The sequence below is a fragment of the Tachyglossus aculeatus genome, chromosome 18 (assembly GCF_015852505.1).
Source record: "Tachyglossus aculeatus isolate mTacAcu1 chromosome 18, mTacAcu1.pri, whole genome shotgun sequence".
NCBI classification, from domain to species: Eukaryota; Metazoa; Chordata; class Mammalia; order Monotremata; family Tachyglossidae; genus Tachyglossus; species Tachyglossus aculeatus.
In genome coordinates, this window is record NC_052083.1 from 2,281,698 (window position 1) to 2,297,475 (window position 15,778).

General features: G+C 47.7%; 1 protein-coding gene across 1 annotated transcript in view; it reads left to right on the forward strand.

The window, feature by feature from the left end:
- The window catches only part of TSNARE1 (t-SNARE domain containing 1), a 239,421-nt gene that overhangs the window by 193,578 nt on the left and 30,065 nt on the right, over positions 1-15,778 (forward strand). The gene's annotated exons all lie outside the window — the stretch shown is intronic.

A 15,778-nucleotide genomic window follows, 5' to 3' on the forward strand; every position in this document is an offset into this window, starting at 1 on the left:
ATTTCAGAATTCAAAACTGGGTTTAAATCAGCCCCAAGTATCTCTTGTGAAATAGTCCCTCTCCTTAAGCTCACTTATGTTAAGATCATTAGCTGGGGAAAGGATGGCAAAGAAGCTCTCAATAGTTTAGTGCCACACTTTCATTTTGCATAAGAAATATCCTCACTGGGGCCACTGAAGGGGTGGGGAGGGGGATTAGGAAAAGAAGCAGATACAGGGAGGCTGGTGTCTTGGGTTGGAGAATTTTAGGGCTGGGAGGGACTACCTGAGGTCAGTTAGTCCAATCTCATTCTTCCAAGCTGGCACAATGTTGGGGGGTCAATTTTGGGGTGCTTGGAAGATTCACCTCCTGTTATGGTTACAGTGTGGTTGGCCAAAATGTTAATCCAGATTATCCAATTGATCAGTCATCATCATCATCAATCGTATTTATTGAGCGCTTAACTGTGTGCAGAGCACTGTACTAAGCACTTGGGAAGTACAAGTTGGCAACATATTTATTGGGCATTTACTTACTGAATGCAGAACACTATGAGCTTATTGTGGGCAGAGCATGTGTCTGTTTTGTATTGTACCATCGCAAGCGCTTTGTACAAACACTCAATAAATATAATTAAATGAATGAATGGACTAAACGCTTGGAGAGAGTACAGTATAACAGAGTTGACTGACATGAGCCAGGTCCTCAAGGAGCTTATGGGCTAGTGAAGGAGCTTACAATCTCCAATGTGTAAGTGTCTGGTTGGGGGGCATTTGGGGAACTCTCCCAAGGTAAGGGTAGCGGGGGCCACTCTGGGGCTTGTTGGGTCCCAGAGTGGTGATCCCTAGGGGACATAGAGACTCGGCTCATGATCACCTCAGCCCAGCCTGGGTTTGGGGCTTCTGCGTACCTGAGCAACTGAGTCTTTATAAGGCTGGGCACCAGCCTCCCAGCACAAGGGAAGAGAGCAGCAGTCTGTCACCTAGACGGTCAGGCAAGCAGGCAGTCCCTCCGTCACTCAGACATTCAACCAGTCCATCCGTCAGGCAGGCAGTCCAGCAGCAGTCCGTCCGTCAGAAAGTCAGTCGGGAAGTCAGTCTGTCTTCCCTTCCATCCATCAGTCAGTCAGTCAGAGAGTCAGTCAGTCAGTCAGTCAACCAGGCAGTCTGTCGATCCGTTCATCTGCCCGTCCACCAGTCAGACAGTCAGTCAGCATCAGCTTGCTGAGGGCCTGTTGTGATGGTGGTGGGTGGGGGGCAGTGAGGGAAGCTAGGAACCAGGGACTTGGGAAACTATCAAACCCATACTTTCTATTTAGATTGGAACAGTGCCACACAGAAACTCCTTCAGTGAGAACTTGACTATGCCCCTTTTCTCACTGAAAATTTAATTGGTAAATTTTTAATATATCTTGCTTAAAAGAAGTGTCAGATTTTTTTAGGAGAAAAGCACCTCTCTTTAAGACAATTAGCTCTTTTTCCTTTTTTGTGTTTGCTTTATTTAAGACAATGATCTCCCTTTACCTTTTTTTTGTTTGTATTTTTGCAATTTTCCTGGATCTCGATGCAAGCCCTTACTGGGTAATATTTGGGGGAAGACCGTTTATTTTATTTAATGATGTAATTACCAAGATATCTTGTTTATTGCATTAGTGTCCACATCCACGTCAGCCTTGTCTTGTAAAGAATTAGGATCATTTGTCTTTTTCTGGCCCCGTAGCATTACACCTCAATTATCCTGCCTTTCTGTCCTTGGAAACATTGCTGGGATCACCGGGAAGATGGTGTCTCATAGGGAAAGGATCCTTTTGGTGTTTTTAATGGAGGAATCCCTTCAGTCTGATCCCCTACTAGGTTGTAAGCTCTTTGGGGGCAGGGACTGGATAATAATGATAATAACAACAACAATGATAATAATAATAATATTTTTAAGTGCTTACTCTGTGCCAAGAACTAGTATTAGGATAGATATAATATAATCAGGTCAGACACGGTCCCTGTCCTTCATGGGGCTTCACATTCTAAAAGGGAGGGTGAATGGTATTTAATCCCCATTTTAAAAATGAGGAAACTGTCACAGAGAAGTTAAGTGACTTGCCCAAGGTCACACAGCAGGCAAGTGGCAGAGTCTACTAATTCTAGTGAGCTCTCCCAAAGCTGGGGCCATATCTTATTTTCATGTGTGTGCTTTTCCACAGTGCTTCGCACAGTGCTTTGCATATAGTAGGTACTTAATAAATACCATAACTACTACTACTACTACTAATTACTACAATTACTACTGCTGCTGCTATTACTGCTAATACTATAGTAGGTGCTTCATACATCCATAAATACCATTGCCTGAATCCCAACTTGGTAGAGCTTCCTGGCATGCCATTCTGTTCCCGGAGAGCCACTGCAAGGAAAGAGGAGCACTGGAATTCAACCTTGGCACCCTTAGGGCTGAATTCAAGAGGTACCCCATCAGGTTGCCGGTGGGATCCTAGCGGGTGGTGAGGGGGAAAGGTGGGCACTGATCTCCAGATAGAGGCAGGAGGTGAAAATGGAATCAAGCCAGTTCCAAAGTGATTGGGGTGGATGGATTTGCACTGGTCTGAACGTAGGTAGTGACCTTGACCCCATTTTCCTGAGACTCTCCTCCCTTCTGACCCTGGCCCTGCATGCTCCCCCTGCCCTCCCCCTTAACTTCCCGGGTTTCCCCTTCTCTCTAGGCCAGAAGTATCCTAGAGCTGTTTGCAGACCTTCCTTTGCCATGGGTGGGTAAAGATATTCTGGGATGCTGTAGTGGGAGTGTTGGAGCGGCTTTTCCTGGCAGAGCTCCCCACTTGACTGCACTTGACCCTGGTCTGTGGCCAATGCAGAACCTGGCCAGGTCTCATGTGTCCAGCCCCACAAAACCTGTTCCGGACAATGACTTGGCCTGGGTGCTTTTGTGGCCATCACCCTCTTCCAATGCCCCCATCCCTCCATTTCAGTTCCACCCAGCCTGTCACAACAGTTGGCTGGGTGGAGGCAGTCTGAACAGCTGGAGGATCCCTCCTTCCTGATCGAACCACTTCCCCTACATCCCAGCCCTCTTTGCTCTGATCTAACCGTGAGCCACGGAGTTCATTCCACCAGAGTCCGTCCAGCCTCGGAATGTGTCTGCCTCAGAGGCCATTCCCCCACAGGGTCCTTTCCATTGAGTCCATTCCACCACACAGGCTCTTCCAGCTCAGCGTCTGTCCACTACAAGGCCCATTCCACTGAGCCTGTTCCAGCACAGGATCTATTCACTGTGGAGTCAATTCCACAATAGAGTCCATTTGTTGTCAGAATTCATTCTACGACATAGTTCAATCTATGACAGAATTCATTCTCTTAAACAATTTTGCTGCCTCTCTGTTATCCTCTTGATATCTGGGCTGCAGCATTTCAGGTTTTTTTTTCTCTTTTAAATTACTTATAAAAATTACTTTCTTGACTCGAAATTTCATTTTAAAGCCTTTTCCACCCTCACCGCCACCTAGCAAGGCTTGTATTGGTTCAATATTCCACACTGTCTGATACTATTACTCAGGTCTTGTTCACAATGATTAGGGACCAATCTAGATATGCCGACATCAGAAACAAATAGGTGGCTTCGGTGGGTCAGCTGGGAGGCCTAGGCTTATGGAACACATAGCCTCAAAAATATCTAACTTGATGGATGTGGCGATGACATCTTCAAAAAACCAATAACAACTAGATCAGGTATCAGAATTCATTCCACGATGAGACTCCCCAATCCTTAAAACCTTCTGGTTATTGTCCATCCATTTCCACAGCCTACAGGAAGTCCTCCCCCTTGGCTTTAAAATCACTCAATCAGTTCTCCCTCCCCACTACTTATCCTCGCTCATCTCCCACTACCACCCACCCTACACACTTTGCTCCTCTAACACCCACCTCCGCACTGTTCCTTGCTGTCCTCTTTCCTGCCAATCACCCTTTCCTCCCGTCTGGATCTCCCTCTCCCTTCATAGCTGACGGACCCGCATTCTCCCCATCTTGACAGTCCTACTACAATCGCATTTCTCCCTAACTATCCCCCAACCATATAATCACTCCCTTCTGTCACTTCAGCACTTCCATGTCACCTAATTCTTTGGGACCTTCCCTACTCTTAGCTCTTTTGTGCATGTACGCGTCTTATGTGTATGTCTTTATAATCTGCTGTTTCCCTCCACCTGTAATGTATTTTAATGTCTGTCTCCTCTGTGGCTCTGTAAACTCCTTGAGTGCAGGGATCATGACTGTTAACTATTGTACATTTCCAAGTATACAGAAAGCGCTCAATAAATGCTATTGAATTCATTCTGGGTCCATTAATTCCAAGAGAGTAGTTGGAGTATCTATAGTATTTCTTGAATCCCCTCAGCATTCAGAGCACTGTACTAATTGCTGGGAAAGAAGTACACAGATGAGATTTGGACATGATCCTGGGGCTCACAATCATCATCATCATCAATGATACTTATTGAGCACTTTACACTGTGCAGAGCACTGTACTAAGTGCTTGGGAGAGTACAATGCAACCAAGGTGGTAGACATATTCCCTGACCACAACGAGCTTACAGTCTAGAGGGGGAGAAGTAAGGTGGGCAGGAAGTTGGCAACAGGCACGTAAGGAAAGATGAAACAGAAAACAGACAAGGGTGACGATAAATAAGGCGAGAGCAAGGGCATTTCAGAGTCCTCATGACTCAGGACAACAGCCACAGGCATCACAGCCACGGAGCTGATTCCATGACGGTCCGTTCTCTGAGTGAATTCACTCTGTGATGACATTGGATCCCGGAGGAGTGGGAAGGCCGCCATGGGGAACCCAGAGCCGAGGTTCAGCGCTCTGGACCCACAGGCCTGAAGTCAGGCAGATAGCGGGCCGGTCAACCATCTAGAGACATAGTGCTGCCTCCTCCTTCCACGCGGGGCTGAAAATGACTGATATTTTTTATCATGGTAGAACTTTATGATGCAATAATCCATCAAGTGGAAGGCTCAAGTTGGTGGAATTACTTTAAATCAGGTTCCTATTTTCCCCCTCTCTTCAGAAAAAAATCTGTTTTGTACCCAAAATTCAGAGATGATTGATAGCTCTGCCTGTTTCCAAACAGATTGGCAAGGAATGAGGTGGTAACACTCCCACCCCGCTCCTTCCCACCCTCACCCCTGCCCCCCGCAACATCCGTCCCACCAAAGACAACTTATTTTTATCTTCTCTGTAACAAAGAGGAGCTACAAGAGGAGGGTGACCTGCCCCAGGCTTTGGACTGTGGTCTCTGTCTCTCTATCACTCCCCTACCCCGCTTTTAGCCTATCTGCTCTCGTCTCCCACTTTTCCCCAACATTGACAGCTCTGCACATAGTACTCAATAAATACTACTGATCGATTGACTCCGTCCAGGACCAGATGGTGGGTCCAAACTCCCACCCCCTTCCTCTCTTTGCTGCCTCCCAACCTGCCCCTTGTTACCCCTTAGGCCTGAGACAACTTCCTGCCAACCTCCTCCTTCCCCGCCTTCATCTCCCAATTCGGTGCCACCTCCTCCGGGAAGCCTTCCCCAATTGGCCCCATCCATTTCCCCATCCTCCAGTACCAATCAACTGACAATGGATTGTGGGGAATTTTGGCTTTGAGACTTACCATCAGATCCAGGATGGGAATGATATCAGATATTAACCATGGAGGGCTTCCAATTCCTGAAAATTGGAGATATAAGAGTTCTCAGGAGGGAGAGAAGAGGATGGGGTGCTATGTGGGGGTGGTGGGGAGGGGGAGGAGTGGTAGATCTGAAAACAGATCCCGGAGCCAAGAAACTGTTTCCACCAGGGTGTTCCCAAGGGCCACATCCATGTATATAAAATCATTACATGGTCTTTGAGTATATTTGCAGGTGATTTGCATGCCATTTACATACACCTACATAGACAGGGCAATCTATTCTCAGACAGTCTTCAAGTTCAAATTGTATTATTGCTTCCCAGAAGGGCAGCGTTTTTCGCTTCGTGCTTCCTTCACATTGACTTTTTTCAAAGCCTCTGCTCTCTTATGGGGGTATGGGGCAGAGGGCAGAGGCCCCTAATGAACCAGAAAGTGGTTTGGAATGAGGTCTGGCTTTTCATAGCCCCCTCACAAGCAGCCCCCTTCAGGGGGGCTGAGTCAGTCAGTCAATTGTATTTATTGAGCACTTACTATGCGCAGAGCACTGTACTAAGCACTTGGGAGAATAAATATAACAATAAACAAACTCCCTGCCCATAACAGTCTAGAGATGAGCTTAAAGTCTGCAACCGACCTGCCCTAGATTGTTGGGGTTCAGCCCTAGGGGAACACTGGCTAGGGCCAGCACCAAGACTGCTTGGAACACACACTCTTCACTCCCCGGACTGCACTGGGCTGTCTGGAAGGAACACAGAGCCGAGAGTTTCCGGAGGTATCTGACAGACATCACTGTGGGGTCCAGTGGGGAGGCGGATCATCATCAAAGCCCACCTCCAGGCTCTAACAATTGCCATGCCTGCAATCAATGGGACCAATATAAAGGCCAGAGAAAACCAGATGACCAAACACGTATTCCTTAACACCCCACTGAAGGATTCAAAAGAGCACGAGTCGGTGATGGTGATGCCTGGTAAACCTCCATGATACCCACCTATCACTGACCTCCCTGTAAGTTGGGTCAGTGATAGGTGTGAGGAGAGAAGGAGCCAATGATCGCGGGGATGATGGGTGGTGGTCCAGAAGGTCAATCGATAGCCCAAGAGATGGGGATGCTGAGTGGGGACCATGAAAATGGGGAAGGGGTGAGTGGTGGCCTTGGATATCAATGGGGAAGAGGGCGTGCTCCTCTTTCAGAATAAGAAAGGAGACAGGCGGCTTGAACGGAGGGAGAACTTCCCTTGATTCTTCATTCCGCAGCAGAGAGTGGTCTGAGATTTATATCGTCATCATCATCGTCATCATCATCGTTTTGTAATTTCCACTCAATTAGATATACAGTTTTGGAAATTCACTTAGAAAACATGGTATTGGTGACACAACCACTTAAGAAAGGATACCCTCTCTCTACCCCTCCATTCCAGTCTCATATTTTTGGAATCATTTCTTTCCAGGGGAGTCTAAATGTGTACAAGTAGATTTATTGAATCCATTTACATGGGGAATATATCTTGAGTAGTGCAATTGCAGAGGAGGAGGGTGTTGAATGATATGAGATACAGAGGAAGAGGAGTGTCGGCTTTCAACTACCTCCTCTCCTTCTGCTTAAATGCTGGGGGAACCATAAGTCATGGTTTAGCTGGGACGGCCCAGAGGTTTTACACTGTCCCAGGTTCCTAAGGAAAAATATGCAAATGTCCTGGGATTGTCCTGGCTAAACTGGTCAGCACACCCATCTCCAGCTGCTCCCACTCACTTTAAATGCTTGGACGTCCACATCAAAGCTGTAGTTGGCTTGATGTATGCTCCATTTCGGTCCCACTGCATTTGGGACCTGTAGTATGGCTGTCCCAGAATCCCAGGGGATTCTAGTACCACGGTTCTACCGCTTTCCCCCTACTGTGATAATCACTGAGTGGGAAGGAGGTGGTACACAAGGTGGGATTTTTTTGATAAAAAGACTTTGATCAGGCTATTCTAGTGATGTAATGGAAAAGAAGAGTCATGGGGCTAGACCGACATCTTCCACGGTAGGTTCAAAGGCTCTGAGGTGTTTAGAATTTCCCAGAAGACCTCACTGGAGGATCAGAACAGTGGATGACTAATGGAGGTGTGGACCACCAGGGACCCCAGGGTTCATTACTGGAACTCTGGAACCAGAAGATTCATGGTGTGTTGATTTTGGTGTGTTCATTGTGTAGTGCAGAGTCCTGGAAAATCAGGGACAGGAGCTCCGGGCTGGCATTGGGAGGGGGTTATATAATCAAATGGCCTCAGGAGGCCGATTACACCCCCAGGTAGGGAGAAGTAGGTTGTGATAGCACCAGACAACTGGCCTCAGAGGCCGATTACACCCCCAGGAAGTGGGAAGTAGGTTGTGGTAGCACCAAACTGTGACAACACTGATCTGAGAGGGCACCGTGGCCTAGTGGAAAAAGAACAGGACTGGCAATCAGGACACCGGGATTCTAGCCCCAGCTCTACCACTTGCCTGCTGTCTGACCTTAGCAAGTCACTTCACTTCTCTGTGCCTCAGTTTCCTTTTCTGTAAAATGGGGATTTAGTAGCTCTTCTCCATTCCTCTTAGACTGTGATGCCCCATCCAGGGTAGGGATTGTGTCTCATCTGCAGTGCTTAGCTTAATAAATACCATCATGATTGTTATGATTATTAATAGGATTGCTTGGTTCTAACGATTCCATCGATTAATGTGTTAGAACAAAGTTGGATCCTGAAGTCTGTGCCCAAATCTTTCTCCTAAGAGGTAAGCTGAGACCTCCCTGTGCATCTTCAGAAATCATGAGTTTCTTGAAATGGAAATGTCCTCAAAAGAACCAAAAAGGAGGAAACAGGCTCCGCTCTGAATGAGAGTGAAAGCAAGCGAGAAAGCAAGCTATTACAGAGGGAGAATTGCTAGAAAAGAAAGGTTTTCAAAGTTTTCTATATGGCCTTGGATGCATCTCCTTAAAGACACAGAACGAAAGCTTTCTATCACCAGCCCACTGTCATCTGGACTGGCTTCTCCTCATCGTTCCAGAGAGAAAAGACAGAGCACTGCATTATAGGGAAAATAAAAGCAGAAAGGGTGTGATTGTATAGAGACTTGAAAACAACCCAGATAAAAGCTGCAGATTCACAGAGCAGAGGCAGATCCTTGCGAGAGAGAGAGAGAGAGAGAGAGAGAGAGAGAGAGAGAGAGAGAGAGAGAGAGAGAGAGAGAGAGAGAAAGAGATCTTTTTCTCCTACCAATGGAAATTCCCGTGTCTGAAAGAACAAGGGATCAGATGGTGCCAGATAAATCTGGGTGCAATAGAGAAAACTAATGAACTGGGGCTGTTTCTTTCCTCCTTTAGTTGAACTTTTTTTTGTGGTGAACTATCTGGTTCTTGCTGATGCAGTGACTAGGATCAGTCTGCTCCTTGGGTTACTGGGATTTCAGAGAGCAGATCAGTGCTGAATTGGCATTCCTCACCCTCCCTTTTCTGTATTCTGCTGAGCAGGGGCTGGGCGTGGAGAGCTTGGATTGGTAGAGAGGATTGGGTGGTGGGGGTCATGGACTGGCTGGGATTAGGGGTTGTCTTGGCTTCACCCCTAAATCTGGGTCACCCCTATGTCTGGGTGTCTTTGGGAAGTTGCCTTCCTTTCTGAAATTCATTCCCCGCCCCCTGCTTTTTTTCCTACTTCGTCTGGAGACATGGATTAGGATGTCAAGAGGTCTGGGTTCTAGTTTCAGCTCCCCATTGCCTGCTGTATGATCCCGGGCATGTCGCTTAACTTCTCTGTGCCTCAGTTTCCTCATCGGCCAAATGGGGATAAAATATGCATTCGCCCTTCCTTTGAGATCATAAGCCCCATGTGAGGGAATCGGTCTCATCTGAGTATTTTATTCCTATTCCAGTCCTGAGCCCAGTGCTTGGCACCAAGTAAGTACCTGATAAATATCATCATCGACTCGTCCAAGCAGCCTCTTCTCCTTGGAATTGTCAGTTGTCAACTTCTCTAATTGTCTTTAGAGAGGGAGCAGACAGGAGCAGTTCCTTCCTGACTTGTTCTCTTTATTCATCCCCCCTCCCAACCACACTGCACTTATGTCCAAATCTGTAATTTTATTTATTTATATTAATGTCTATCTCCCCCTCTAGACCATAAGCTCATTGTGGGCAGAGAATGTGTCAATTATATTGTACTCTCCCAAGCACTCAGTAGAGTGCTCTGCACAAAGTAAGCGCTCAATAAGTACGATTGACTGACTGACTTCCACGGATCTCATTTCCATTTACTCTCATTAACTGGAGGTGTCCCACTCTGGGTTGCATCAAAACCTTCATTTCTCGTAATAACCTTCGACCATCCCGTGTCCATTCAACCACTGATCTCTCAGTCCTTTTCTCTTCCTGCCCCTTTCTGCTTGAGCTCTAGAGTTCCCTATGAAGACAGCAAATCAATGTCTGGTACTTATTGAGCACCGACTGTACATCATTTGGGAAAAGACAAGAGTTAGAAGACACAATCCCTAGGTTCAAAAATATGTCTCACTGTTATCAGTGTCATCAAAAGATAATAGGTTTTGGCTAAGCACTTAATATATGGCAAGAACTGTACTAAGCAGTGGAGCAGGTAAAAGATAATCAGGTACCAGATAGGGCTCATAGTCTATATAGAAGGGATAACAGGTATTGAATTCCCATTTTGCAGATGAGGGAACTGAGGCACAGAAAAGTTAAGTGATTTATCCAAGGTCACATAGCAAACAAGTGGCAGAGCTGGGATTAAAGCCCAGGTGATCTGAGCCCCAGTCCTGGGCTCTTTCCTCTAGGCCATGCTGCTTCTCTGAAGATAGTTGTCGAACACGTCCTCTGTACTTGGATGTAGTAGCAGCAGTTGCCGTGTTATGTTTTGAGTTACCCACTGGGCACAATACAACTGAACTCAACACTTGGCGAAGTACAACAGCACGGTACATTGCTCCCAGTGGGCGCTCAATAAATAGCACTGCTATTACTAAGTGTGACAGCAGGAGTTGGCTCTGGGTGATGTCCAGATGATCTCCCCGGAGTTTGCCCCAACTGAATTGCCAACCCAATGGCAGCCTATGCTGGCTCCTGATATAAATCAGTCAATCATATTTAATGAGCACTTACTGTGAGCAGAGCACTGTACTAAGCACTTGGGAGAGTACAGTATAACAGTATTGGTCGACATGTTCCCTGCCCATAATGAGCTTACAGCCTAGAGGGTCTCCACCATTTCATGGGACCCACACATTCAGGGCCCCTTCCTTCTTAAAACTGAATTTGTTTCTCCCTCTTCCTCATGAGCAACTCCAGTGACAATACGGACTGTAATACCAGATGCAGCTCCACTTTCATCATTTACAAGCAGTGTGGCCCAGGGGAAAGACCCGGCTCTTCTCTCAGCTATGTCATTGGGCTGTTGTGTGACCCTGGACAAGTCACTTCACCTCTCTGGGCCTCCATGACCTCATCTGTAAAATAGGGATAATCCTGGCTGCCTCCCCTTACCTCATAGGGCTTCCAGGAGGAGGGAATGAGATAATTAATGTGAAAGTTCTCGGAAGGAAGGAGAACATTCCAGGTATTATTATGGATACGATCTCACCATCGGCAGTGTCATCTTCAAACCGAAGGGCAAGTCTGTTATTACAACTGCAGGAAGTCAGAATTTAGAGGCTGTGGAGGGACACCAGCAAGGTCGCATGTCACATGACTCCAATCCCAGCCCGAGCACAGATATGAATCTCATCTTTCCCCCTTGCGAGTTACTGAATCAGCTTAAATCGCCGGTGGAAAGACGCTGGCTCGATCGTGCGAGACACTGGATTGGGTGAAAGAGAGAGGTTCATCTTGTGCTGATGTTCAAGCCCTCCACAACTCAATGAACTCTAGCCCTCCAGAGTTCACCCTGCCCATCCCCCTGCTGCCAGGCAGATCTGCTCTTAAAGCTGCTCATCCCCATAGGTCTCTGGGAAAGGAAATGAGACTCTCCTGCTTCTTTGAGCTGCTGTTTCAGAAATCCTAGGAAGCTGCAGATGGGGCGGGGATATGAGAGGCAAGGCAGGGGGCAAGGTCTGAAAGGATGAGGGGGATTGGAAAAAATCAGGAGATTTAGTCCACACATTTCGTGGCTAAATAACCTGAAATGGCTTGGAAGGTATCACCTGAGTGGGAAAGTCAGAACATCTCCTGCCTTCCGTGGGAAGGAAGAGCCTTGCTTCTCACAGCCTCACTCGCCACCAGCCACTTCCTTCCCCGCTTTTAAATCCTAGCATGAGGCCTGCCTCATCCAGGAAACCTGGATTCATCTGGCACCTCTCCCACTGGCCCGAACACCCGAAGCCCTTTGGCTCCCTTTCCAACTCGTTTTGGCCCCTCTGGAGCCAATGGGTGGAATGCATTGGGTTGGTGCTCCCTCTATTGTCTAGGGAGTTTGCCGGGGAGAAGGCACAGCCTCGGGAGCACTCAACTTGTATGTGAGAGCATGCACACACACATCATCCAAAGCACATCTGTTGTGGGAATTCCTTAAGGGCAGGCACTGGACCTGCGTCTTCCAGGATCCCAAGGGCCAGGCCCAGGGCAATGTCCCATATGGCACACAAAACAAGCTGCATATTTTCCCCTCAGCATTTCCCCCCCCCGGGCCCAGTGGAGCAGGTCTGGGCCTGAGGTAAGTGCTCAGTAAATAGGACTGGTTGATTGATTGAGGTGGGAGGACCCAGTGGACAAGTCTCGGGACCTTCCCTCCAGGGGTGGGCACCCCTAGGTGAGAAGCAGGGGACTTGGGGCACCATCTCCCCCAGGCATGCGGGCAGCCTGCCAGCCTCCTGTCATCACCCCCGATTCCCATCCTCCCACTCTCCGCCCCATCAGCTTCAAGCAGCCCCTCCAATGCAACCTTCCGTGATTAATTACTCTGAAGTGACAGCAGCCCATTGAAACAAGCTGATAGCTGCTGACAGTAGGTATCCAATTAACCTGAATTACTATCTTGATTGTGGCCCAATTAATGTCAGCTGTGCTGTGTCACAAGCACCAGCCCCCAGAAATGAGACTTTTGAATGAAAGCGCTCAGTCCCAGCCCACGCCCAACTTTCCCTCCGTCTTATTCTTTCTCATCCGTTGTAGTTTAGAGGGATTTCAGGGCAAAGCTGTCGTGCTCCCAAATATGCTATTTTTGTTGTTTCATCTTTCCTTATGTAACTGCTGCATCAGAAAGCTGTTTCTGGGACCCTTCCTCCCCTGAGCCTGTCTCCTGGCTACAGCATCGCCCACCCTGTTCTTCTTCCTTGAATAAAAATAATGACCATAATCATCTGGGGTATTAGTTAAGCACTTACTAGGTGTCAAATGGTGTACTCAATGATGGGGTAGATACAAGAGGGGAACATGTCTACCAACTCTGTTGAATTGTACTCTCCCAACATACAGTGTTCTGCATATAGTAAGCACCCAGTTCATACCACTGATGATGATAAAAAAGTTTGGACACAGTCCCTGTCCCCCATGGGGCGCACGGTCTAAGTAGGTGGAAGAACAAGTATTGAATCCCCACTATAAAGACAAGGAAACTGAGGCTCAGAGAAGCTAAATGAGTTGCCCAGGGTCACACCACAGACAAGTGAGAGATCTGGGATTAAAACCCAGGTCCTCTGACTCCCAGGACTGTGCTCTTTCCACTAGGCTGTGTCCCTGAAGCAGCCGGAGTTCAAAGCCTGTGACCTGGATCCCGGCCTCCTCCTTTCTTCCCTGGATCCGGGGTGGGGCTCATCCATCCGTTCCCTCCCTCCTGCCGTCCCCGGGCCAGCTGCCCGCTTCTAATTGCCTGTACTCTGACGGGGTGAATTCCAAAGTCCTTTCAGACTTGGGGACTGGGGCTCCCTGCCTCCCCAGGCCCCAGGAAAGCCAGTCAGGGCTCCAGGATGCTCCCTGGGGCTCCTTTGTGCAGGCATAGCAATGCCTTGAATTCTTCACGCCCCTAGCAACTCCATCCCGGTCGGACCCAGCTGACCCCTCGGGTCTCCTACTTAACCCAGGGCTGATGTCTCTTTTTAAGCCCTTTATTCTTCATTTTGCTCCTTCAACTTCTTGAAGCTGCTTATGATCTGCTGCCCTGGTTTTTAATGACAAAATCCCAGAGGCAAGAATGGCTGAATATCTCATCAGCCTCTGGGCTCAGCCTCTGACTGGGCTAGAAGGGAGCAGGCCAGAGGGTCCAAAAGCTGAGAAGGGATGCTCTGAGGTCATCATGTCCCTTCTCCTGCCCCCCCAGGCCTTCTAAAAGAGCCTAATGGTCACAAGATTGGGAGTCAGGAGACCTAGGTTTCAATCCCAGCTCTGCTCCTGCCCTGCTGTGTGAATTTGGGCAAGTCATTTAACTTTTTCTGTAAAAATAGGGATAAGGTACCTGTTCGCCTTCACCTTTAGATTGTGAGCCCCTCGTAGGGAATGGACTGTGTCCAATCTGCTTAAACTATATGCACTTCAATACTTGGCACATAGTAAACCCTTAATAAATATTATTATTATTATTTTTCTCTTCATGATATTTGTTAAGTGCTTACTTGGTGCCAGGCACTGAACTAAGTGCTGGGGTAGATGCAAGATAGATTGGACAGAATCCATATCCCACTTTGGGCTTGTATTCTGAATCCCCATTTTACAGATGAGGTGACTGAGGAACAGAAAAGAGAAATGACTTGCCCAATGTCAGATGTAGCAGACAAGTGGCAGAGCTAGGATTAGAACCCAGGTCCTTCTGACTCGAGAGCCCATGCTCTATCCACTAGACCATGCTGTTTCTCGTTCTCTATTCTTGAAGATCTCCAGAGATGAAGATTTCATGCCCTCTCTCCATTTCTTGGTCCAGGTGTAGATCTCCCTTTACCCCACGCCTGGGAGTTGCTCCTTGCATCTAACCTTATTTTCTCTTGCTACAGCTCAAACTGCTTCCCCCCTCACTCTGTCCTCTGTGGAAAAGATAGAGGGGAGCTATAGTAAACTTAGTCCTTCTGGACAGTTGAGTTTTCATCTCCCCTTTGAGGATTTAAGCAGCCCAGGAAGGAAGAAGCTGGGGCTGGCTAAATAGAATCGATTGCCTTCATTTGGAGCTGGTACCCCGAGCCAGGCCAGCGGCAGGTTTGCCCCCCAGTCAATAGGCCTTGGATGCCACTGGGAAACGGCCATGAGAATCGCCACTCCTGCCAGAGTCCAGAAAAGGCAGGCGGATGCTTTCTCCCATCTTTAAAAATTGGCCCTCTTAGTGTCTTTTCCATTACGGCCTCCTCTCAAAAAGGGAACAAGGGATGAGGCAAGTGTCAAAGTCGTATTGATTTCCTGTTTATCCAAGTTCCCACAGGGCCACAGTTGCACCTGGGGTACAGGGTTCAGGGGAAGAGTGGTCCCTGGGCACCGTCCGTCTGCACTGTCCTTGGGTCACCATCCCGCTCCCCTCCTTCCCCTCCGTATCACCTCCTGGGGAGACCAGGAGCACTGGAGCATGGGCTAGTAAAAAGCACAGGGCTGGCACCTTGGCTTCTAGCTCCAGATTTGCCCCTAAGCTGCTCTGTGTCCCTGGGCAAGTCACTTACCCTCTCTGGGCTTTCTCCACTTGTAAAAAAATAACATCTGCCTCCCCCATCCTCACAAGGATGTAACGAGGAGAAAGGGAAGTGCAAACACTTTGGAAAACTAAAAAAGCTCTACAGGGTCAATAGGTTGTTAATATTTTACTATCATTGCTATTATTATTATTATTATTATTATTATCACTTTAATAAGTCCTCTCGAAGCTAGGATTTTGGTGTTCCAGTTTTTTTTTCTGCTTCTCCCCCTTGAAACTCCTGGTAATTGCTGTTTGCCCTCAAACAAGGGGCAAAACTATTCTGTTTCGAGAAGCAACAGTGATGAGAGGGGTAAACCGGAGGTGGTTATACATACATGACCAGCCTGGTCACATGTATGTACTTATTCAGCCACAACACCGTTCAGGCCTTCAGAGATGACTCCTATGGCTACATTAATTAATCAATCAGTCAGTGGTATTGAGCGCTTACTGTGCACAGAGCACTGTACAAAGCACTTGGGAGAGTACCATACA